The sequence below is a fragment of the Equus caballus genome, chromosome 21 (genome assembly GCF_041296265.1).
Source record: "Equus caballus isolate H_3958 breed thoroughbred chromosome 21, TB-T2T, whole genome shotgun sequence".
In the NCBI taxonomy this organism is placed as follows: domain Eukaryota; kingdom Metazoa; phylum Chordata; class Mammalia; order Perissodactyla; family Equidae; genus Equus; species Equus caballus.
The window spans coordinates 23,547,436-23,572,376 of NC_091704.1; the positions used below are offsets into that span (position 1 = coordinate 23,547,436).

Sequence of the window (24,941 nt, forward strand, 5' to 3'; positions counted from 1 at the left end):
AACAGCTGTGAAAAAGTTTAGTTTACTGAATCCGCTTTTGATTTTTAGTGGTGACTGCTTAAATCCTTCAGTTTTAGTTTAAAAACAAAAGGAAAGCATATGATTCCTTTTTAAAAAGAATTGGGAGTAGATTTGCAGTCTTTGATAAGTATTTGCAAGATATCCTTTTTATTCTTATCTGAAATTTATGAATTTCAATATATACTACCTTTAGATTATTTGATGTAAGAAGAGTTGAATAATCTTATTTATCAGTTTGTAGGCACTGAGGTGGAGCATTTGGGAGCTGATTAACAGGATGTTCAATGAATCTGAAAATTTGTAATCAAATCTACGTTTGATTTGTATATGGCAAGATTTTTATTTGTGCCATTCAGTGGATGACGTGTTATTATTTAACTAATCTATTATTAGATATTTAAGTTGATTCTGACTTTTTTGTTATTACTATAAAACCGGACATTAAATGGGGCTTGGAGAGGCTGATCTGGGAAACAAAAGAATATTGAAATATTGTAGACAGATATTAGGGACTATCTATTGTAAGAGTAGGTAGGATGGAAAGGCCAAATAGTTAGAGAAGGAAGTGATTACATATAATCCTATCATTTGTTCCATCCTTCCCTTTGTTTCTTTGGCTGACAGAGAAGAAAACGAATGAAGGAAAAGAGGCACAAATCAGTCATAGGATTTAAGTGCACCTTTTTCACTTTTACCTACTTATTATGTTCTTTTTTTTGTCTGCTACAGACTAAGGGATATTTCTGAACTCATTAACATGTGGATTTAGAAGTTAGAACCTAGAAACATTCCACATTTAAATCCATTCTAAATTTGGTTACTTATTTTAGTCCAAACATGGAAGGGAGCTGTGAATACTGAAAACTCGGTGTACTAGTGGCAGAGTCTGAGCATTTCTGTTTGACTCCTCTTTCTGAGGAATGTATAGATTTCCTATAAGAGTTATTTGACATTCTGTTTATACCATAAACATATATTTGATTGATTTCAATTTCCTTTTTATAGGCCTTTTTGGGGTGGGTTTTATTGTAAGAAGGTGAGAACTAATAGTCAATCCCTGTTGGTTATAGTCAGCTTATCAATGTTGCTAAATATTATATTGGGTTTTTGTTTTGACATTTTAAATTTTTTTTGTGAATTTAATGCAATTTGAAGAGTATAGAAAAGTACCAAGAAACAGAAAATAATTGCTCATAATTCTATCACTTTAGGTTGACATGTTACGAGATTTCCTTGCAGTTTCTTTTAGGTGGATTTTTCATGTAATTGAGATTGTACTATAATTGTATAATTTCACATTCTACTTTATTTTGAACATTATATCAAGCATTTCCCCCATGTATATCAATTTCATCCTGGCAGAAATAGATGACAAATCCACGTGGGTAATTCGAGGAGAGTTTGATAAAAACACTATTTACAAAGGTGTGGGGAGGGGGAGGGAAACCATAAAGAAGGGATAGTACAGTATTGAGCACTTAGAATGTGGCTAGTCTGAACTCAGGTGTGCTGTAAGTTTAATATATACAATGGATTTCTAAGACAGTATGAGAACTGAAGAATGTAAAATATCTCATTAGTCATTTTCTAGATTGATTACATGTCGAAACAATAATATTTTGGATATAGTGTGTTAAATAGATGACATATATTAAAACCAATTATCTCTTTTTCTTTTTAAAATGTGGCTGCTAGAAAAATTAAAATTACATGCATTGGTTGCATTGTATTTCTATTAGACAATACTAGTATGGAGGATAGTATAAGGAGGCAGCTCTAAGCTTGGAAAGGAGAGGGAGGATTCTGGGGAAAGATCAGCTGATTGAAGCCATGACCTTCAGTAGAGGGTTGTGACCAGTCTACACTGACTCAGAAAGGAGGAGAGAGTCTGGTGAATAAACACTTTGACCTGCTGTCTTCCCCAACCTCTTCTGCTTAAGTTTCTTCCTTTTTCTATCGTTAGTTTAATACAATAAGAAGCCAGTAGGTAAGAGAGCCAGTTGATGCAGTCCATAGAGATTGGCCTACCTGAGCCCAAAGCAGGGTAGCAAAAGGGAGTGAATCTGGAGGAGCCTATTGAAGATATCCGGTACACCACCTCATTAAAATGTTTTGCAAATTTAGTTTTCAAGGACTGCACGTTCCACTTCATGTATTATATTATACTCTGAAAGTGTTGAGAATAGTTATAATGTAACCTGATTATGGGAATTATTTAGGCTATATAGTTTCACTTAGTATAAATAAATCAAACTGAGTTTTGGGTTGGAACATCAATCAAACAGTTCACTGATAAGAGTTTTTTAAAGTGTACCCCAGAACTTGAAAATTGATAGCATTTTGGTATTGCCTATTTTATCCCCATAGAAAGTAACATTTTCTTTAAGATTAAATTTTTTTTATCTGTAAACTGTTAGTGGGGCACACCGCTTTGATTTGTTGGGTTGAATTATTTAATTTGTTTCCATTTATTGCTTTAATTCTTAGATATTAATTGATAGCACTGCATTTTAATGGAACTTCATGTTACCAAGGTGATGAAATTCAGTAGTACATTTCATTTTGAAATTGTAGAGCATTTAAAAATGTAATTTTTTTTTAAAGATTTTATTTTATTTCCTTTTTTCTCCCCAAAGCCCCCAGTACATAGTTGTATATTCTTTGTTGTGGGTCCTTCTAGTTGTGGTATGTGGGACGCTGCCTCAGCGTGGTTTGATGAGCAGTGCCATGTCCGCGCCCAGGATTTGAACCAACGAAACACTGGGCCGCCTGCAGCGAAGCGCGCGAACTTAACCACTCGGCCACGGGGCCAGCCCCTAAAAAGGTAATTTTATTTATTAAAAGCACACATAATATAAAGCATTCCTTGATAGAGTTTTGATAAATAGAAGACTTACAAGGCTGTCTTGAGACCTTTTCTTTCTTAGCTAAACAAGAATTGAATGTCTGTTAAATACAGTATGAACACGTGGTTTCTGACTTCAAGCAGAATACAGTAGCATGAACAAAATCAATAAATTTTGTTCTTAGTAGTTTGAGCTATGCCCTCATAATATATTGTTTGCTCTGTACTTTTATCGTAGATGTTAAAATATAAACATCAGTTCTAAAATCTAATACACATTCAAAATTAGTGGAATCAATATTACCTTTATAGTAATGTATTTCTGAATTAAACTTGTAGCATATGAAAGTCTCAGTAGATGATTATTATGATCATTGCTATGTGTGGAGAGACAAAACTCAACTGTAGTTCCTTTTAGGTTTACTAATGACTGAAACGAACTGTTCCCTTGGAAATCTTAATTAGCATTTTCATAAAGTGTTACTAATTTTATTAACATATTTATTTAACTTTTTCATATAGGTAATATTTCACATGGTTCAATGGCCGAAAAATTTAATTATAGAGTAAAAATCTCTCTCCTGTTGGCCCCTTCTGCGAGATTCCTGTTCCCCTCAGGTAACCTTTCTTCTGAGTTTCCTAGATTTCTTTACGTATATATCTAAACAAATATGAATATAAATGCTTATTTCCCCCCTTTTCACAAAAGGAACAGATTATACATACTGTTACCATTTCCTCTTGTTTTATTACCATCTCTCTCCTACATTTTAAAAATTCCTGCTTTGTAAACTTCCTTTTATTTATTTTTTAATTCTTGGAGAAATGTTTTGTCAAAATTTTAATCTCTGCTGTGAGAAGATTCTTCTGATTATTGTTCCCTGCTCTGGTAAGTTTTGCTGCTTTTCTTTCTTCTTTTACCATTGTTGTGCTAAGTTAGAATTTAGTGCAAGCTGATGAAGGGGAATTGGAGTTGGAGTTGTTCCTATGGCCTGTGGGTTCCCAGGGAACAGTCTGTCACCCTCTGTTTGGGGGCAGTAAAAGCATTTCCCTCAGGAAGGGTCAATGGTGATGATAGTGACATTATATGTTCCATCTACTCTTGAACAACCAGGTTGTTCCAAAGAGTTGGTCATTGGTCTCTCCTTTTTTTAGTTCAGTTCATTTCATTTTGGCTTTTAATGAAAGTGACTAGGTATTAAGGGATGAGCTACCAAGGTACATTGAAAGCGGTCAGGCATTTGGGAGCCTGGCTAACCAGGCAACAGTAACCTACCCATCTTTTAAAAATATATAGCTAAAAGTCACTTTTAAATTTCAAACATAGCGTTAATATCTAAATTCAAGTTTGTGGTAGCTAAACTTTATATCTGAAGTGAACTACAGTCTTTGGCTACTTTTAAAAAAAGTCTAATGTCCAAATAAAACATAAATCTTGTTACGAAGTGGAATTTTCTTAGGAACATGAGGGTTCTGAAAGGGGATTGTATTTAAGGGGCTTGGCACATTGTTGAGGTAGGGTAGATTTTAGTATTGAAAGAAATTATATAGAGTAGTTTATTTATACAGAGTAATTCATATACAGTGGCTTAAACAGTAATAGAATTTTGATTTTCTTTTTCACTTTTGTGCAAGGAATAGAATTAACATTTCTCCAAAATATTTTTTATAAAACATTATTACCACAAGGTATTTTGCATAAAAAAGTTCCATTTTCAAATGATTTTACAAAACACTGTTTTTTAGTATACCCCTCTTTTGGAGATATGAACTGTATATTATAGTATATTAAAGATGCAGAGAAGTTCATGAATAAAGAAAGCACTTTAACTTTCGCTTACCCCTTGGTTCCAAAACTTGATGGAAGAATTATGTAGGATCTGTTAATATCCTGAAGAACAAGGATTTCACAGAGTACAGTTTAGTAAATACTGGCCCAGAAGAAAGTCAGATGTCTTTTCATTCCGCGTCTACCTTCCTGCAATTTCCTTAATTCAGGCATGGATACTTTCCTTGGTATATGAGTCCTGAGTTAAAAAATCAAGGAAAAACTAACATATTTAAACTGAGGTGAAGTTTTGGTATGTGCTTTTCAAGGTCCTCTGTGACCGTGATGATGCTATAGTCAATATAGCCAATAGTCAGTTCTCAGTCTTCACCTATTTTGACTTATCAGCAGCGTTTGACAGAGACAATCACTGCATTCTCCCTGAAACTCTTTCTTCATTTGGTTTTTAGAATACCATATTCTCCTCATTTTCTTCCACTCAAACTGGTTGCTGCTCCTTTATCTCTTTTGTGTTGCTCATCTCTCCAACCTCTTATTATTGGACCATTCCAAGAATCAGTTCCTCTTTCTCCTCTCTATCTATATTTACTCCCTTTGTCATCTCATCCAAATTTCTGGCTTCAAATCCTATTTGTTTGTTACCTCAAAAATCATACATTCAACCTAGACTCTCCCCTCAACTCTAGACCTGATTAACTGCTTAATTGACACCTGGACTTCCATATTTAACAGATCCAAAGTTAATTCCTGATTCCTCAACACAGCATTCTTCTACATAGTTGTGCCCTTTCTTAGTTAATACAACTTCATCTTTCCAGTTGCTCACGCCAAAAATCTTAGGATTCATTCTTGTAAGTCATTTCTCTTACACCCTGAAACCAGTCTGCCAACAGATCTGTATTGACTGTTCCCTCCAAAAATACCCAGAGTCTATCTACTTTGTTACCTCTGCTTTATGACCCTGCTCCAAGCACCTCTTTTCTGGATTATTACAATATCCTCTTAGTGGTTTCCTTGCTTTTGCTCTTGCCCTCCTACAGTCCATTCTCATCAGGGAGAGCTTTCAAAATGTCCGGTACTGTCATTTTCTAGACAAAAACCACAAGTATCTCCTGAACCTATTCAGAGGAAACATCAGTCTTCTTGGCCAACCAGATCCTATCTGATCTAGCTGCCCATTACCTTTTTGATTTCATCTACTACTGCTGTGTCACTCTGCTGCAGCTGTTCGTCAGGCATTTTTTCTATTCCTCAATCACACCAGCTATATTTTTACTTGAAGTCTATGCTTTTGCTATTCCCTCTGCCTGGGAAGCTCTTCTCCAAGATATTCACATGGATGGCTCTCCTTGCTTTAATGTCATCTCAGAGAGGCCTCTTCTGAGGAAGCTATTTCAGATTATCCCCTCTACCTTGGCACTCTATTTGCCTTTCTTATCTTACTTTTTTCCATAACACTTATTAGCTTCTTTCTAATAGAGGATTTATTTTACCTAGTTACTTTGTTTATTGCCTGTCTCCCCTCATTCCATGAAGGGAGAGATTTTTGTCTGTGTTATACCTGCTGCATGTCTAACACCAAGAATAATACCTTGCATGTAGGAGTTTCTCAATAGTATTTATTGAGTGTATGAATGAAGGTATTCATTTGCATGATATTTATTGTTTTTAAGGTCATCAGCACCCTAAGTTGTTTCATAAGTCATGCAGTGTTAGTATTCAGGTTCAATAATTATGCCATAGTAATAAAAGGGGAAATTGCATGTCACTATCTTCTAAGTGAGATTACTCGTATTTATAATCAATGAAACTGTAATGTTTATGGCAAACTACCAGACTCTTATGCATCTATATTGTCATATCTTTTTGCTCTTTTTTTTTTTTTGCTGAGGAAGACTCACCCTGAGCTAACATCTATTGCCAATCTTCCTCTTTTTGCTGAGGAAGATTCATCCTGAGCTAATATCTGTTGCCAGTCTTCCTCTTTTTGTATGTGAGCTGCTGCAACAGCATGGACACTGACAGACGAGTGGTGTAGGTCCGTGCCCAGGAACTGAACCCAGACCGCCAAAGGGGAGTATGCCAAACTTAACCACTAGGCTACCGGCGCTGGCCCAATAGACTGTATTTTTTTAGAGCAGTTTTAGGTTCAAAGTAAAATTGAGGTGAAGCTACAGAGTTTTCCCATATATCCCCTGACCCCACACGTGCAAATCCCCACCAAAGTGGTGCATTTGCTACAATTGATGATTCTACATTGACACATCGTTATCACCCAAAGTCCATAGTTCACATTAGGATTCACTCTTGGTGTTGTACATTTTATGATTTGGATAAATGTATAATAACATATATCCGCCATTATAGTATCATAAAGGGTACTTTTACTATCCTAAAAATCCTCTGTGCTTCACATGTTCATCCCTCCCTCTCACTTAACCCCTGCAACCACTGATCTTTTTACTCTCTCCATAGTTTTGCCTTTTCCAGAATGTCGTATAGTTGGAATCATACAATATGTAGCCTTCATGATTGGCTTCTTTCACTTAGTTATGCATTTAAGTTTCCTCTGTATCTTTCCTTGGCTTGATAGCTCATTTGTTTTTAGCACCACACTATAGTCCATTGTCTAGATGTACCACGGTTTATTTATCTACTCACATACTGAAGGACATCTTGGTTGCTGTAAAGTTTTAGCAGTTGTGAATAAAGCTGCTATAACTATCCATGTGCACGTTTTTGTGTGGACATGAGTTTTCAACTCATTTGGGAAGATACCAAGGAGTACAATTGCTGGATCCTATGGTAAAAGTATGTTTAGTTTTGTAAGAAGCTGCCAAACTGTCTTTCAAAGTGGCTGTAAAATTTTGCATTCCCACCAAGTAATGAATGAGAGTTCCTGTTGTTCTACATCCTTGTCAGCATTTGATGTTGTCAGTGTTCTAGATTTTGGCCATTCTTATAGATGTGTAGTGGTATCTCGTTGTTTAATTTGCATATTCTGGATGATATATGATGTGGAGATCTTTTCTGCTTATTTGTTATCTGCATATCTTCTTTGGTGAGGTGTGTCTATTGAAGTCTTTGGCTCATTTTTCAATCAACTTGTTTTCCTATTAGCTTTAAGAGTTGTTTGTATATTTTGGATAACAATCCTTTATCAGATGTATCTTTTGCAAATATTTTCTCCCAGTCTGTGGTTGGTCATCTCATTTTCTTAACAGTGTGTTTCATAGAGCAGAAATTACTAATTTTGATGCAGTCCAGCTTGTTAATTCTTTCTTTCATGGATCATGACTTTGGTGTCATATCTAAAAAAGTCATCACCAAACCCGAGGTAATTTAGATTTTCTCCTATGTTATCTTCCAGGAGTTCTGTAGTTTTGCATTTCACATTTAGATCTGTGATCCATTTTGAGTTAATGTTTTTGAAGGGTGTAAGGTCTATGTCTAGATTCATGTTTTTCCAGCACCATTTGTTGAAAAGGCTATCTCTTCTCTCTTGTGTTGCCTTTGTTCCTTTGTCAAAGATCAGTTGACTATATTTATTGGGTCTATTTCTGGGCTCTCTATTCTGTTCCATTGATCAATTTGTCTACTATTTCATCAATACTACACTGTCTTGATTGTTGTAGCTTTATAGTAAGTCTTGAAGTTTGGGAGTTTCATCCTGCCAACATTATTCTTCTCCTTGAATATTGTGGTGGGTATTCTGGGTCTTTTACCTCTCCATATAAACTTTAGAATAAGCTTGTTGATATCCGTAAAATAGTTTTCTGGGATTTTGATTGGTTTTGCATTGAATCTATAGATCAAGATGGGAAGAATTGACATCTTGACAATATTGAGTCTTTCCACCTCTGAACATGGAATATTCATCCATTTATTTAGTTCTTCTTTGATTTTGTTTATTAGAGTTTTGTAGTTTTCCTCATGTAGATCTTATACATATTTTGTTAGATTCGTACCTAAGTATTTTGTTTTTGGGGGTGCTAACGTAAATGGTATTGTGTTTTTAATTTCAAATTCCACTTGTTCATTGACAGTATATAGGAAAGCAATTGACCTTTTTTTTTTTTTAAAGATTTTATTTTTTCCTTTTTCTCCCCAAAGCCCCCCCGGTACATAGTTGTATATTCTTCGTTGTGGGTCCTTCTAGTTGTGGTATGTGGGACGCCGCCTCAGCATGGTTTGATGAGCAGTGTCATGTCCGCGCCCAGGATTCGAACCAACGAAACACTGGGCCGCCTGCAGCGGAGCGCGCAAACTTAACCACTCGGCCACGGGGCCAACCCCTAGGAAAGCAATTGACTTTTGTATATTAACCTTATATTGTGCAACCTTGCTATTACTGCTTATTAGTTCCACTGTTATAGCTTCATAAGATTTGCAAACATCAAAACTGTTGTTGTACGGAATTGTAGATAGTTCTTCAACTATTACTTCATTGCCACTAAAGGTCCCACCAAATAATTTTCCCAATGAATGCTGTAAGGAAGAGGGAGATGTGCCAGAGTTGTCAGTGATAAAAGTTTTCAACTAATTTCACAATTATAGAATTCCCTAAGAGTATATAGAGTTTAAGAGTCAAATATAATTCATAAAGATCTTTGAGTTAAAAAAAAAGTATGGATGAGCTGACATCATTTGCCAACACATTTTCAGAAGGAGTGAAACTAGTTTTCACCTGATTTTTCCCTGAATGGTTGGTATCATATATCATGCTGATTAATTTAAAAATGCATATAAATTTTATTATTATATTGTCCAAACATCCTGCTTTATGTAAACTGATACTTTAAATATTAAATGATGAAAAGTTAAATCAGTGAAAAATTATTTATGTTGCTGGAGTATTTTTTTCACTTACAAAGGAATATGCCACAGGATTACTTTTAATAGCAATTTATATTAGTGATTTCAAAAAATCACTGATTTTGAGTTTCAAAATCACTACTTATATAACTTCATAAGCCAGACAACTATTTCAAAACATGTTGTGCAACTACATCAGGATTTCTCTTAATCCTTCACAGAATGAATGATTTGTTTCAAAAATTGATTTTAGTTTGGGGGCTGGCCCCGTGACCGAGTGTTAAGTTCTCGCACTCCGCTGCAGGTGGCCCAGTGTTTCGTTGGTTCGGATCCTGGGTGCGGACATGGCACTGCTCATCAAACCACGCTGAGGCAGCGTCCCACATGCCACAACTAGAAGGACCCACAACGAAGAATATACAACTATGTACTGGGGGGCTTTGGGGAGAAAAAGGAAAAAAATAAAATCTTTAAAAAAAATTGATTTTAGGAATAAAGACATCAGTTTTTTTATGAAGTAGGCTAGTGTCCCTACACTGACCAAAAATAATCTTTAAATTAGCATGTTATTAATCTAGGATTAGTCACATTGTTACATTTTTCCCAAGTTTTCCACACTACCTGGGAATTTCTTTGAGAATGCAGTACTACCTGACTTACAAAGAGAATTTCTGTAGAATAAAGGCTTCTACAAGTTTTATCATTTGTGAGTCAAAGTTGGGGTAATTAAATACAGTGTGTGATAAGATGCATGCTCTTAACATACAGTCTTGTAAGTACAGGAAATTCTACTATCTGGAGAACCACACTATTTGAATGTGAAAATGGAATAACGTTCTTGTGAATTAATTTTCAATCTTTATTTTTAGGAAACTATGAGTTTGATTTTGGTGTGGATGTTTTGGAAGAATACATGAAACATGTACTGTACTTGGCTTCTCAGTAATGTCTATCACAGATTTACTTCTGAACCTCTTGGGCATGATGCAGTAAAAAAATAGTTAATTGGAACAATATAAAAATTGGATTAATAGGATTATTGGAAGAAGAGTAGCTAGATACTTTGGCTACAGTTAATAAGTTAAATGTAAACTATAAAGATTATGTTGAAGTTGCTAACCAAATAGCAGTAGAACTTAAGGAGCAGATCTTGTCTTTGCGATAACTCATATGAAACGGGGAAATGATACGTGGCTTGCCTGAAAAAGCACAAGGAGTCAGTTTGATTCTATGGGGCCATGACCATGATTATGGAATTAGGAAGGTGAATAAAACTCAGATTGTCAAAAGTGGGTTTGATTTTAAAAGCTTGACAAAAATAAATGTAAGACTCTTTGGAGCATCTTTCCAATATGTATTTGAGAAAGTGGACATTTTGTTATTTGGAAGAAGATTCATATATTAAAGCAATAGTAAGAGATTTTAGTTAAAACATACAGGTAGGTAAATATTGCTTATATTTTCAGCAAAGTACAGATTGATCACATGACCATTTATGGGACAATACTGCCAGATAATAGCATGTAATAAATAACCAACATAGCAAATGTCATCTTCCATCACAATAAATTAATGCCAGTTTTTACTTTATTGGATTTTGGATATTGGATTTTACTTTATTGGATTTTACATATTTAATTTGTAAATTTATTTTGGTTTTACAAGTAGCAGGATTTTATACTTAATTCAATATTTGGATTTCTTTTAACTTTGATTATGAAAATATTTTTCAACACTGCAGATTTGGAAAGAATTTATTTCTTTAATAAAAGGATGGCTACACAAATTTAAGAAGCACTGGATTAAGAAAAGAACAGGGTAATTTATCAGCTCGTAATGAAAGGGAGCTCTCTCCACCTTTTTCTCCTGCTGAAGTAGCAGGAGGTTTGTAGTCAGGCTATTGAACTTTTATATGAGTTTGAGGCATTGAAGCTTGTCTTTTCTTCCATGTCCCTGTACACATTACAAAACTGTAGTGCCTTAAGGATATGTGTGTGTGTTACATTGCAAGAGCTGATGGGAAATATGACCCAGGTTCTATTTACATCTCTGCATGCATGATCTCATATAACCTCTGGTACCTGAATTGATTCTATGGGAACGGAGCTGTTCTGGTTTTGGTCTAAATATTAATGGATGCTTTTATGTTTGGATTAGCTTGGTATCAGCAATGTCAAATATTTTTATAACAATTTTCTGCCTCTAGAAAGTATAGAAGGAGCTCCTCAAACAGCTCTGAAAACTAAATGATTGTTGAAATATGCGGTATTTTGATATCTGTTTAGTACTTTGATATTCAGAGAGGAAGGGTTTCAATAAATTATCTGATTTTGAGCTGGATATAAAGAAGAAATAGTCAAGAGGAGAAAAATTCATTAAAAAAGGAGAAATGTTGATTTCAGATAGCTTATTTTTTTCTTCTTTTAGTGTATGTTAGAAGAAGTTCTCAGCCCAATTAATGTGGAATTAGATGGCTGTGAAATTACTGTAAGAACGTCTGAGAGCAATCTTGGAAATTTGGTAACTAATGCATTGTTGGAAGTTACCCGTGCTGATGTAGCACTAATTAATTCAGGTCATGCCATTATTTAGTTTGTTAAAAAATAAATAATTATGCTTTAAAAATGATTAAAATTAGTTTTTCAAAAGTTAGAGTAGCCGTAGACTATTTTTATTACATGCAAAGTCCTGTTTAGAAATCCACCCCATGAACTTCATGGGATCAGATCTTCATTTTCTGTTATGCGCAGATATGGCACCCAGAATTAGATAGTTGTTTACATAAAAATTAAAACATCAAGTTTTTAAAAATTTGACCTTATATTCGATGAGATTTTGAGTGAAGACGTGGCCTTGTTATTTATCTATTTTAAACTAGGTATGCATTCAAGCCTTGATTATATCAGAAGCAGTGGACTGAAATCTTTCACTTAAGTTCCTCTCTTTTACCAATTTTCTCTTGTTACCTGTGCAATTAGAGGAAGTGGTAAAAGAAATCTTGTAGGGTGAATGGGGAACCTGCTCCCTAATCTAGCCATATTTTTATGGGTTATAAGATATTAAGAATCTCTATAGTGAATAGAAGATTAACATTTCTTTGAAACCGACCTGGATTCATATGCCATAATCCAGAACTGTAGACACTGACTGTGTCTAGTCACAGTGATTACGTGCCTGTTAATTATTATAAAAGTTTAGGATGTGACATCATTTAACATCCCAACCACAAACTTCTTACAATGACATTTTCACTGAAAATACAAGCGATCTTAATCTTCCACATGAATAATTTCGGTTAGTTTGTGAAAACATTTCATAAAAGTGAGATTTGTTAAACCTTAGAATCATCTCTTTGGGAGGTCTTTGGAGTTGATCTCTGTGGAGATCTTTAAAAATGGATGATCTTTGCTTTGCAATGCCTTAGGCACGCTCCTCTCTGAAAGCAGGGCGAGAGCTAGTGGCTTTGCAGTGCTCATATTCTGTAATTAACGAGAAAATCGTGGCTGACATGAAAATAAACCTCCCCAAAATGAATATGCTAGATATAGCTTCATAATTAGGGTGGAGTAAACATGGGAAAGGGAATAGAAATGTGAGTTAGGGAATGGAAAAACATGCGGAAGGAAACTTTTGGCAATGTAGTGCCTAATTTGGAAGTTTTGAACATAATATTGAGTCATAAAGGTGACACTTTATGGAAAAAACTGAATCCATATTTGTATTTTTTTCCCCTTAAATTGCTACAGGCGCTCTCCAGTCTGATTGAATACATCCAATGGGAAGTTTGACTTTGCATAGTCTTTTGGCTATCCTTCCCAGAGTGGACCTGGTTTTAATTGTCAGAGTAACAGGTGCACAGCTAGCTGCTTGAAGCACTTGAAAATGTAGTTTACAAATAGGAAGCTCTAGATGGGAGGTATGTATATATGTTTCTACTAATGGTTGTTTTCACTATTTTTTTTTGCATAATAGAACTGAAAGAAAACGGAATTTAAATATGCTTTAACATTCAAAAAATTTAAATTTATAAATCTTTGTAATGTGCATAAGGATGGTATTTAGAAATATCTCAAATTACTTTTTGAATAGTCTGAGATTGGCAAAATATTGGTCTGTAAAAACTATACTTCCTATTAAAATTAGGATTATTTTTAGCTGTGGGTATATTTGAGTGAGTCCTTAATTTCAATATCTAAGTACCTCAAATTCTGTTTTTCTTCCTTTTCTTATTTAAGAAATATTACTTTGTTGGCTGGATTTATACTGAATCCCAGCATAGAATCTTAGGTAAATAAGGATGAAATGATCGGCTGAAGGGATTGGGGTGGTTCTCTCCCTTCCTCTAATCCTTAAACCAAAATATATGACGAGGCAGTGGTTCAATATTGTAATATAGTATCATTATACTGTCCATGTATACTGTACATAGTGGCAGGAGTTAATAAGAGGCTGAGAAAAGAGTGAGACCAACCATCTGGAGAGAAAGCTTTAGAAATCTTGTGCTTTTATAAAATGTTACATCAGTTAAATTTTTTGTTTCCAGTAATTTTATTGAGATCATAATTGTTTATAACATTGTGTAGTTTGGGGTGTACATTATTATTTACCAATTCCTGGATAGACTTCATTGCTCTCACCGCCAGTAGTCTAATTTTTGTCCATCACTGTATGCATGTGTCCCTTTACCCCTTTTGCCCACCCCCTTCCCCTCTGGTAACCACTAATCTGTTCTCTTTATCCATTTGTTTATCTTCCACATATGAGTGAAATTATGCAGTATTTGTCGTCTCTTTCTGGCTTAGTTTTCTTAACATCATACCCTCAAGGTTGCAAATGGGTCAATTTTGTCTTTTTTACGGTTGAGTAGTATTCCATTGTATATATATATACCCCACATATTCTTTATCCGTTCATCCATAGAAGGGCACTTGTGTTGCTCCCACATCTTGCCTGTTGTGAATAATGCTGCAATGAACATAGAGGTTCATAAGTCTCTTTGCATTGTTGATTTCAAGTTCTCTGGATAAATACCCAATAGTGGGACAGCTGGATCATATGGTATTTCTATTTTTATTTTTTTGAGAAATCTCCATACTGTTTTCCATTGTGGCTGCACCAGTTTGCATTCCCACTAGCAGTGTATGAGGGTACATCAGTTAAATTTTGTTTAAAAAGCTTTATTGAGATATCATTCACATACATACAATTCATCCGTTTAAAATGTACGATTCAGATATTTTTAGTATGTTCACAGAGTTGTACAACTGTCACTACAATCAATTTTAGAACTTTTTAATCACCCTCAGAACAAACCCTGTAACCATTGGCTCTCTCCATCTCCTCTTCAATCCGCCAGCCCTAAGCAACTACTAATGTACTTTCTATCTCTATGGATTTTACTATTCTGTATGGTATAATTTTGTATAAGTGGAATTATACAATATGTGACCTTTTTACTTCATATTTTCAATTTTGATCTGTGTTGTAGCATATCAGTACTTCATTTTTTATTGATGAATAGTATTTCATCGTGTGGATAATAACAAATTTTATTTAATCATTCATTAGTTGACAGACATTTGGGTTGTTGCCACTTTTTGGCTATTATGAATAATGCTGCTATGAAAATTCATGTACAAGTGTTCGCGTGAACATATGTTTTCATTTCTCTTCGGTATATACTTAGGAATAGAATTTCTGGGTCATATGGTAATTTTACTTTAACCTTTTGAGAAGCTATCAGACTGTTTTCCAAAATTGGCTGCACCATATTACATTCCCACCTGCAATGTATGAGGGTTTCAATTTCTCCACTTCCTTGCAACTTTTGTCTTTTTGATAATAGCCATCTCAGTGGATGTGAGGTGGATTCATTGTGGTTTGTATTTGCATTTCCTTAATGGTTATTCATGTTGAGCATCTTTTCATGTACTTATTGGCCATTTGTATATCTCCTCTTGAGGAATGTCTACTCATATCCCTTGACCTTTTAAAAATTGGGTTATTTGTCTGAGTTATAGGAGTTTTTCGTATCTTTTAGATACAAGTCTCTTATCAGATATATGATTTGTGAACACTTTCTCGCATTTTGTGGTTTGTCTTTTTACTCTCTTGATGGTGTTCTTTGAAGCATAAAAGTTTTTCATTTTTAAGAAGTCCAATTTTTCTGTGTTTTCTTTTGTTGCGTGTGATTTTATCATAAGAAATCATTGCTTAATGCAAGAGCACCAAGGGTTATGCCTATGTTCTTTCAAGAGCTTTTATTATTTTTTATTTTTGTAGTTTTAGCTCTCACCTGTGGGCCTTTGATCCATTTTGAGTTAATTTTTGTGTATGGTGTAATAAAGGGGTCTCACGCTATTCTTGTATGTGTGGATATGCAGTCATTAAGAACCACTTGTTGAAAGACTGTTTTCCCCTGTTAAATTGTCTTGGCACCCTTGTCTAAAATCAATTTACCATAAATGTAAGGGTTTATTTCTGCACTCTCAATGGTGTTCTATTGATCTATATGTCTATCCTTATTGGCAGTACCACACTGTCTTGATTGCTGTAGCTTTCTAGTAAGTTTTGAAATTGGGAAATGTGAGTCTCCAACTTTGTTCTTTTCTTTCAAGTTTCTTTTGTCTATTCTGGTCCCTTGTATTTCCACATGAATTTTAGAATCAGCTTGTCAGTTTCTGCAAAATGGCGGCTGAGATTTTGATATGGATTGTGTTGAATCTGTAGGCCAGTCTGGGGAGTGTTGCCATCTTCATATGAAGTCTCTCAATCTGTCAACACAAGATGTTTTACCATTTATTTAGTTCTTCAAATAATGTTTTGTAGTTTCAGATTACAAATCTTGCGCTTCTTTTGTTACATTTATTTCTAAGTATTTTATTTTTTTGGATGCTATTGTAAACGGAATTGTTTTCTTAATTTCATTTTTGTACTGTTCATTTATAGTGTATAGAAATACAATTGCTTTTTTTCTATATTGAGTAAATTATGTTTTAAAATCAAACCAACCTGATGCTAATGTGGAAAATAAACTCAGGGAGAAATTTATAGTAGGATAACTGGGTTCCTATGTGTACAGTTTAGGGTGAAGTGCTTAAAAAGTTCTATAAGTACCTTCTTTTTCAAAGGTAGAGATGCTCGTTTCCTGCAATAATTTCAGTTAAGAAGACTAAGCTATAGCCAGTAGTTTTTCATAAATAGCTTATCTCTGGATAGTAAGTATAAGTACGTATTCAGAAAGGGATTTCAAACATGTTTTTAATTGAGCCTAGATTTTATACAAACTTTCTTTATATTTTTGGTTTCTTCTTCAACCTGTGGTTGTATTACTTGACCTTAGGGCTTCTTATAGTACATCCTCCTTCCCAGTGTTGGGCATTTGCTCTAGAAAAATTATGGAAATGGGTAGAAATAGATTTTATGAGGCTCCCATGTATTCTGATCCTTGAGGCAATTTTTCTTTCTTTTGAAGTTCCCCTGGTGTAAAGTCATTCTGTATCATTTCCCTTTTGGAATAGCTGTATACCAAAAATAACAGCAAGGCATTTCGGAAATTCTTAACTGATTTTATAGGTTAGTATGGAATTAGGAGTAGGCAAGAATATTATTAATATTTTGACTTATTTTTCTGGAATAAAAGCTGAGGAGGAGGCATAGCAAGAGCAGGATGAATTTTTGGAGTCAAAACTAAAAATATTTTGAAAATTATTTTATAGTATTTCAGACTTTACCTTGGCTGGCTGGGTTTTAGCCAAATTCTAATAGATGTTATTCTGGCAGGGTTAAGGTGATATTTGGAAGGATATAGCAGTAAAAAAGAGATAGCGACAGGTATATAGACATGCTTTCCATTTCATTCTAAGTAGTATGGCCAGTGGATGTTCTAGGAGTAAAACTAATCTGAAATAGTTGCCAGCTGCTGCTGTTTTCCTGGAGGTGGGCTCCCTTAAACAGACGTTCTGTCTGTCAGCATTAATTGGGCTAGGAAGGAGAGATCGAGTCAAATGCCAAAATCAACCCAGCGTCAGGCATATGGCAGTACTATGTCAGCTTTTCTCAGTGAACTGGACAAATATTTGCATGTGCCCTGTCGGGTAATCAAGAAACTGCTATTTACATAAATTCTTGTATTATTTCATGTAAATTGCTAATATATTTTCAGGTAAATCCTCAGTTATTCAGACCCTGAGTCCATCATTAGGAAAAGCCATATTTTCCCAGCTAAGGGTTAACTCTTTAATATCAGAATTTAAATTTTATCATTTTGGATGAAAACTTACTAAGATTTTTTTTCTGCCTTCAAATGTATCACTAAAGTTGACCCTATTTAATCACTCAAGGTCATCATCATTAACTTTGAGTAATGTGCTGAAGATATAATTATGTGCAAATGCAAGTATCAGTGACGTAAACCCTCACAGAAAGAAGTGACTTGAGTCGAAAAAGGGTATCCAATTGGATTTTGATCTCTTGAAAAAGTTCCAAATATCAGTTTTTTAAACAAATTAATAGCTTTATTGAGATATAATTCATATATCATACAATTCACCCACGTAAAATATACAATTGAGTGGTTTTTAGTATTTCAGAGTTGTGTGACTATCACCATAGTCCATTTTAGAGCGTTTTCATTATCCAAAAAGAAACTGTGTACCCATTAGCAGTCACTCTGTTTCCTTCCCAAAACCCACTCCTAGGCAGCCATCAGTCTAATTTTCTTTCTTTATAGATTTGTGTATTCTGGATATTTCATATAAATGAAATCATATAATATGTGGCCTTTATGATTGAATCCTTTCACTCAGCAAATATTTTCAAGATTCATCCATGTTGTGGCATATGCATCAGTACTTCATTCCTTTTCATTGGTAAATAATAGTCCATTGTGTGTGTGTGTGCGTGCGCTACACTTTATTTATTCATCAGTTGATGGATATTTGATTGTTTTTGTGTGGATCTATGTTTTAATTTCTCTTGGATATACATCTCTTGGGTATGTATTTCTCTTGGGAGTGGATAAGGTTTCTTGTTATTTGATTTTTTCTCACAAAGGTGGAGTGAGGTACATACAAAGGTAAGACGTCTTAGGCAGTATAGCGTGACTGCTTTTCTGTAAAATTAATTAGCAGATCAAAGGCTGAAGTTTTTCATAAGTGGTTTTCCCTCCAGAAATTTACCATCTTTTTTACTGTTGTATTTCTTTCGTTTGTCAGTACCGTTTCAGAACATCGTCTAAATGTTATAATAAGATTGAAAGTCCTGGGTAGTAGCTGCATGATAGATCAGTTCTATCATCAGATATCTTCATATTTTGAATAACACCCTTTTTCATAGATGGAATTAGTGTGGTAACACTAAGAGCAGGAAAATGGTGAAAATATTCCTAGGCACTAACAGTACTTTGAGGTAAATCCTAGAAATGTGCTCTGAAAGATAGCTTTGATATCTTTAGTAAGCCTATGATTCTGAAAAGAGCATTTAGTGACTATTAAAAAAGATGATAAAATCAATGATAATATCACTTATTAGGTTATCACTTGTTCTTTTAGTTATTTACCAAATATTTATTGACTGCCTGCTGTGTACTAGGCACTATAATTGGACTAAAAAATGAATAGGGCGTGATCGATACCCATGAGGAGCTTACAGTTTTGTAGATTATATACATATATGTGTATATATATATATATATGTTATGGTAGGAGTTGTGATGAAGTGGTTCTTAATAAATGGAATACCAGGAGGATACAGTGCATGTGGGAAAGTGGAATGAATTTGAAAAGGCAAGACAGGGCCAACTTGGGAATGTATCTCCTAAATATTTGGGACCTTTTACTGTGGGTTAAGGGGAACTGTCACTTAATTTGAAGCAGGGGAGTGACATGATCTTATTTATAGTTTAGAAAAGTAACTCGTGGCAGTAACAATGTAGAGAATAACCTGTAGCGGGACTGTGGGGGATGTACGGAAGAGGTATGTCTAAGGTAGGATTAACACCAGTGCAGATTTGATTCGACTTGGACGTAGAGGTGTTGTCAGAAATTTGATTATATTTGGATGCAGAGATATTGTCAGTTATCTTTAAATTGCTTTGAGACAAGAAATACAAATATTTGGGGGCCAAGTAAATAGAGTCTCCAAGTTATGAATTCAGTTGTTCAGCAGAATTTCTTATCAGTCTGGAACTTATTTTATACTCCTATCTCAACATTCTTTACATTTCCTGGATCAGATATTCCGCTCTTTCTTTGCCCATCTACTTATTTCTTTGAAAAATCATTTTTCCATCTCCAACTGTATTTATAAGTAGACTAAAAATTATTATCTGGTGACTGAATTTGCACCCACCCAGGCAAGTCTATGTCATGACAACTGCAAGAAGGATGGTTGAGTTGAAGACAAATGTCTTTATGTCTTCATAAATCATATTGTCTTGAATTGAGACAGGAAATACTGAAAGAGGTACAGGCTTAGGAGAAAAAAAATAATAAACAACAGACAATTGTGCGCAATTCTTGAATTCCACATGGTGAAATATTCTAAACTTGAAGGATTTTATTTTACAGGACTATAGTACTAGCCAAAGGAGGAATAGTCAACCTGTTTTAAACTTGTAGGGACTTGACTTAATAGCACTTGCCAGACCAGAAGCTGTGAAACATCAAGAAAATAGATGTATTTCATCAGAATTGTAGACCTATCGGGGGCATAGCCTGTGTCAAGTCTTCTTACAACATAAGTTAGAGCGTATCATTTCTCTGCCCCAAACACTCCAGTGTTTTCCTGCCTCAGTCAGAGTAAGAGCTAAAATCTTTACATACGAGGCCCTACGTCTTCTGTTCCCTGTCACCTTTCTGACTTCGTCTTTTGCTACTCTCCTCTTGATTCTTCTACTCCAGTCACACTGGCCTCTTTGTCGGTGTCATTCCTTAAACAAGGATTTCCTTTTGCCTTACGGCATTTTCACTTGCTGTATTTCTGCTTAGATTGCTCTCCTCCAGATAACCACATGGCTTGTTCTCTCATTTTGTTCACGTGTTTACTCAAAAGTTACCTTTTTAGTGAGGCCTTCCCTGGACACCCTTCACAGAATGCAACTCTAACCTTTCATACTCCCTTCGTCCTCCTTAGCATTTATCACTGTCTAGCATATGTTTTATGTATTTATTTCATTGTCTCTTTCACTATTATGGAAACTTTGTGAGGGCAAAGATTTGTATCTCTTTATATTCTCAGTTTCTGGAATAATACCTGGTACACATTGGGTACTCTAAAATATTTGTGGAAGGAAGGAGAAAAAAGGGCATAAATTCTTCTGTAATGCCATTAAATTTGCTGATATAATTTTCACAGCTATAAATGTCTCTTCTTTTAATGGTCTGTCTCAGTTTAAAATGTCAAAGCCAAAAACCTAGAAAGTAACACATGGCCCAAATAAATTCCATTTGCTTACACTTCTTTTTTTCTGAATTTTCAATTATCTTTGGACCAGAGGTAAGGCACTATTACTGAATTGTGTCCCTTGCCAAAATTCATATGTTGAAGTCTTAACACCCAGTACGTCAGAGTGTGACTTTATTTAGAAATAGGGTTGTTGCTGAGGTTATACTGGAGTAGGGTGGGCCTGTCATTCAATATGACTAGTGTCCTTATAAAAAAGGAATGTTTGGCAGAAAACCTTCCCAGAAGCCAAGAGGATGGCCTAGAGAAGATTCTCCATCACTGCCTTCAGAAGGAACAAACGCTGCTCACCCCTTAACCCTGGACTTCTAGCCTCCAGAGCTGTGAGGCAAGAAAGCACTGCTGCTTAAGCCACTCAATTCATGGTGTTTTGTTATGGCAGCCCTAGCAAACTAGGACGGTCTCGCTTATGTTCCCTGATTGGGAACATTTATAAAGAACAATAATCGACGAATTCGAATTTAAATGTGCATTTCCTATGGTAGTTTTTTAAGTTATGTCTTTGAAAATGTTTTTAGAAATACAGAAGAGTATTAAAGGATAAAATTATTAAATCTCTCTGTATGTAATGTCTCAAATGAAAAATGGTCCTTTTGTTCAGGTTTTCTTTTTTAAAACATTTTATTTACAAATAATTATAGATTCACAGGAAATTGCAGGAACAGTATAGAGGGGTCCCTTATACCTTTACCTCAGTTTTCCCCAAGGTTGCATCTTCCATAATTATAGCACATGATCAAAACCAGAAAGTTGGTGTTGGTATAATGTGTGTGTATATTTCTGTGCCATTTTATCACATGTGTAAATTCACGTAACCACGGCCACATTCATGATACAGAACTAGTCCATCACCACAAAGATCTCCCTCATGTTACCCACCCTTTATAGTCACACCCATCACTTTCCTCTTCAGCATCTGTAATCCCTGGCAACCATTATTCTGTTCTCTATAATTTTTTTCATTTTGAGGATATTATAAAAGTGGAATCATAAGTAATCTGACTTTTTGAGATGGGATTTTTTTCACTCAGCATAATGCCCTTGAGGTCTATCCAATTATGACATGTATTAGTAGTTCATTTCTTTTCATTACTGAGTAGTATTCCATGGTGTGTATGTGCCACAGTTTGTTTAACCATTCACCAATGAAGGACATTTTGGTTATTTCCAGTTTTTGGCTATTACAAATAAACCAGTACTTGTATACTGAATATTTGTACATCACCCTCTATTCAGTAATGAATATTTGTGTCAGGAGTTTGTGTGAATGTAAATTTTCAGTTCTCTGCCATAAATGCTGAGGAATGCAGTTGCTGGAACATATGGCAAATGTCTACTTTCTTAAGAAACCACCAAACTATTTTCTAAGGGGCTGAAAATTCCTGCCAGAAGTGGTGAGAGATCTCAGTTTCTCTGTATGCTCACCAGCATTTGGTATTATCACTATTTTTTATTTTATCTGTTCTAATAGGTATGTAGTGATATTGCGGTTTTAATTTAATTTCTCTAATGGATAATGATGTTGAAAATCTTTTAAAGTGCTTATTTACCACCTGTATATCTTCTTTGGTGAAATGTTTGTTTTGTTGCTTTTTGTTTTGTTTTAGCCAATTTCTAATTTTATTTCCTTTTACTGTTGAGGTTTGAGCATTTCTCATACATTCAGGATATGAGTCTTATGTCAGATATGTGCCTTGCAAGTATTTCTCCCTTTGACCAACAGCTCCCCGTGTTCCCCCACCCCTCAGCCCCTGGCAACCACTATTCCACTCTCTGTTTCTGTGAGTTCAATGACTTCCTATTTTTTATGTTTTAGATTACATGTATAAGTGATACCATACAATATTTGTCTTTCCACATTGTGTGTTACTGGAACCCTTGTCAAAGATCAGTTGACCCTATATGCACAGGTTTATTTCTTGGCTGTCAATTCTATTCCATTAATTTGTGTGTCTGATTTTTATGCCACTACCTTACTATTTTGATTATGATAGCTTTATAATATAGATTGAAATCAGGAATTGTGATGCTATCATTTTCTTTCTTCTTTCTCAAGATAGCTTTGGGTACTTGAGGTCTTTTGTGGTTCCATACAAATTTTAGGGTTGTTTTCTATTCTATGAAAAATGTCATTGGTATTTTCATTGGGACTGCATTGAATCTGTAGATCTCTTTGGGTAATATGGACATTGTAACAATATTAATTCCTTCAGTCCAAAAATACAGGTTACCTTTCCATTTATTTGTGTTGGTCTTCAATTTCTTTCATCAATATCTTATGGTTTTCAGTGTAGAGATCTTAACCTCCTTGGTTAAATTTATTCCTCAGTATTTTATTGTTTTTGATGGAATTAAAAATGGGCTTTCTTTTTAACATAATTTGTTTTAGTGTATAGAAACACTACTGACTTTTGTTATGTTGATTTTGTATCCTGCAGCTTTATTGAATTCGTTGATTAGATCTAACAGGTTTTTTTTTGGTGAAGTCTTTAGGATTTTCTATATGTAAGATCATGTCATCTGGAAATAGAGACAGTTTTACTTCTTCCTTTCCAATGCTGATGTCTTTTATTTCTTTTTCTTGCGTGATTGCTATTTCTGGGACTTCCAGTACTATGTTAAATAATGGGCACCTTTGACTTGTTCAAAGTGGGTGAGAGTGGGCACCTTTGACTTGTTCCTGATCTTGGAAGAAAAGCTTTCTTCCTTTCATCATTGTGTATGATGTTATTTGTGGGTTTATCATATGTGACCTTTAGTATGTTGGGATACATTCCCTCTATACCTAATTTGTTGAGAGTTTTTGTCATGAATGATGTTGAATTTTGTCATATTGTTTTTCTCCATCTATTGAGATGATTATTATCTTTCATTCTACTTATACGGCATATCACATGTATTGATTTGCATATGTTGAACCATCCTTGCATGTGGGGAATAATTCCCACTCGATCATGGTATATGATCCTTTTAATGTGCTATTGAGGTTGGTTTACTAGTGTTTTGCTGATTATTTTTGCATCTATGTTCTTCAGGAATATTGGTCTGTAGTTTTCTTTTCTTGTCATATCATATCCTTATCTGGCTTTGACATCTGGGTAATGGTGGCCTCATAGAATGAGTTTGACAGTGTTCTCTCCTCTTTGACTTTTTGGAAGTTTGAGAAGGATTGACTTTAATGCTTCTTTAAACATTTGGTAAAATTCACCAGTGAAGCCATCTGGTCCTGGGCGTTTCTTTCTTGGGAAGTTTTTGACCACTCATTCAATATCCTTACTTATTATTGGTCTATTCAATTTTTTTCTTCCTGATTCAGTCTTGGTAAGTTGTATGTTTCTAGGAATTTATCCATTTCTTCTAGGTTGTCCAGTTTATTGGTATATAGTTGTTCATCTGATCCTTTGTAATCCCATATTTCTGTGGTATTAGTTAAATGTCTCCTCTTTCATATCTAATCTTATTGATTAGGGTCCTCTCTTTTTCTTAGTGAATCTACCTAAAAGTTTGTTGCTTTTGCTTATTTTACAAAGGCCAATTCTTAGTTTTGTTAATCTTTTCTGTTATTTAAAAATTTTTTTTTAAACGTTGGCACCTGAGCTAACATCTGTTGCCAATCTTCTTATTTTCTTCTTCTTCTTCTTCTTCTTCTTCTCCCCAAAGCCCCCCAGTACATAGTTGTATATCCTAGTTGTGAGCGCTGTTATTTTTCTGTTCTCTGTTTCATTTACTTTCTTCCTTAATGTTTATTATTTCCTTTCTTCTCCTAAATTCGGACCTAGTTTGTTCCTCTTTTTCTAGTTCCTTGAGGTTTAAAGAGATCTTTCTTTCTTTTTTTTTTTTTTGCAGGGGAAGATTTTCCCTAAGCTAACATCTGTTGCCAATCTTCCTCCTTTTTAATCCTGAGCCTCACCCCCCTGCCAAAGCCCCAGTACATAGTTGTGTATAGTTGTAAATTCTTTTAGTTCTTCTATGTGAGCAGCCACTGCAGCATGGCTACTGACGGACGAG

General features: G+C 34.8%; 1 long non-coding RNA gene across 1 annotated transcript in view; it reads left to right on the forward strand.

Moving 5' to 3' along the window:
* The first annotated feature begins 2,657 nt into the window (after nt 1–2,657).
* LOC111769725 (uncharacterized) overlaps nt 2,658–24,941 on the forward strand; it is a 45,746-nt gene continuing 23,462 nt past the window's right edge. Inside the window, exons 1-3 of the long non-coding RNA XR_011430337.1 lie at nt 2,658–2,845; nt 3,389–3,484; nt 13,217–13,386. This is a non-coding gene — a long non-coding RNA (uncharacterized lncRNA). The remainder of the gene's footprint in view (nt 2,846–3,388; nt 3,485–13,216; nt 13,387–24,941) is intronic.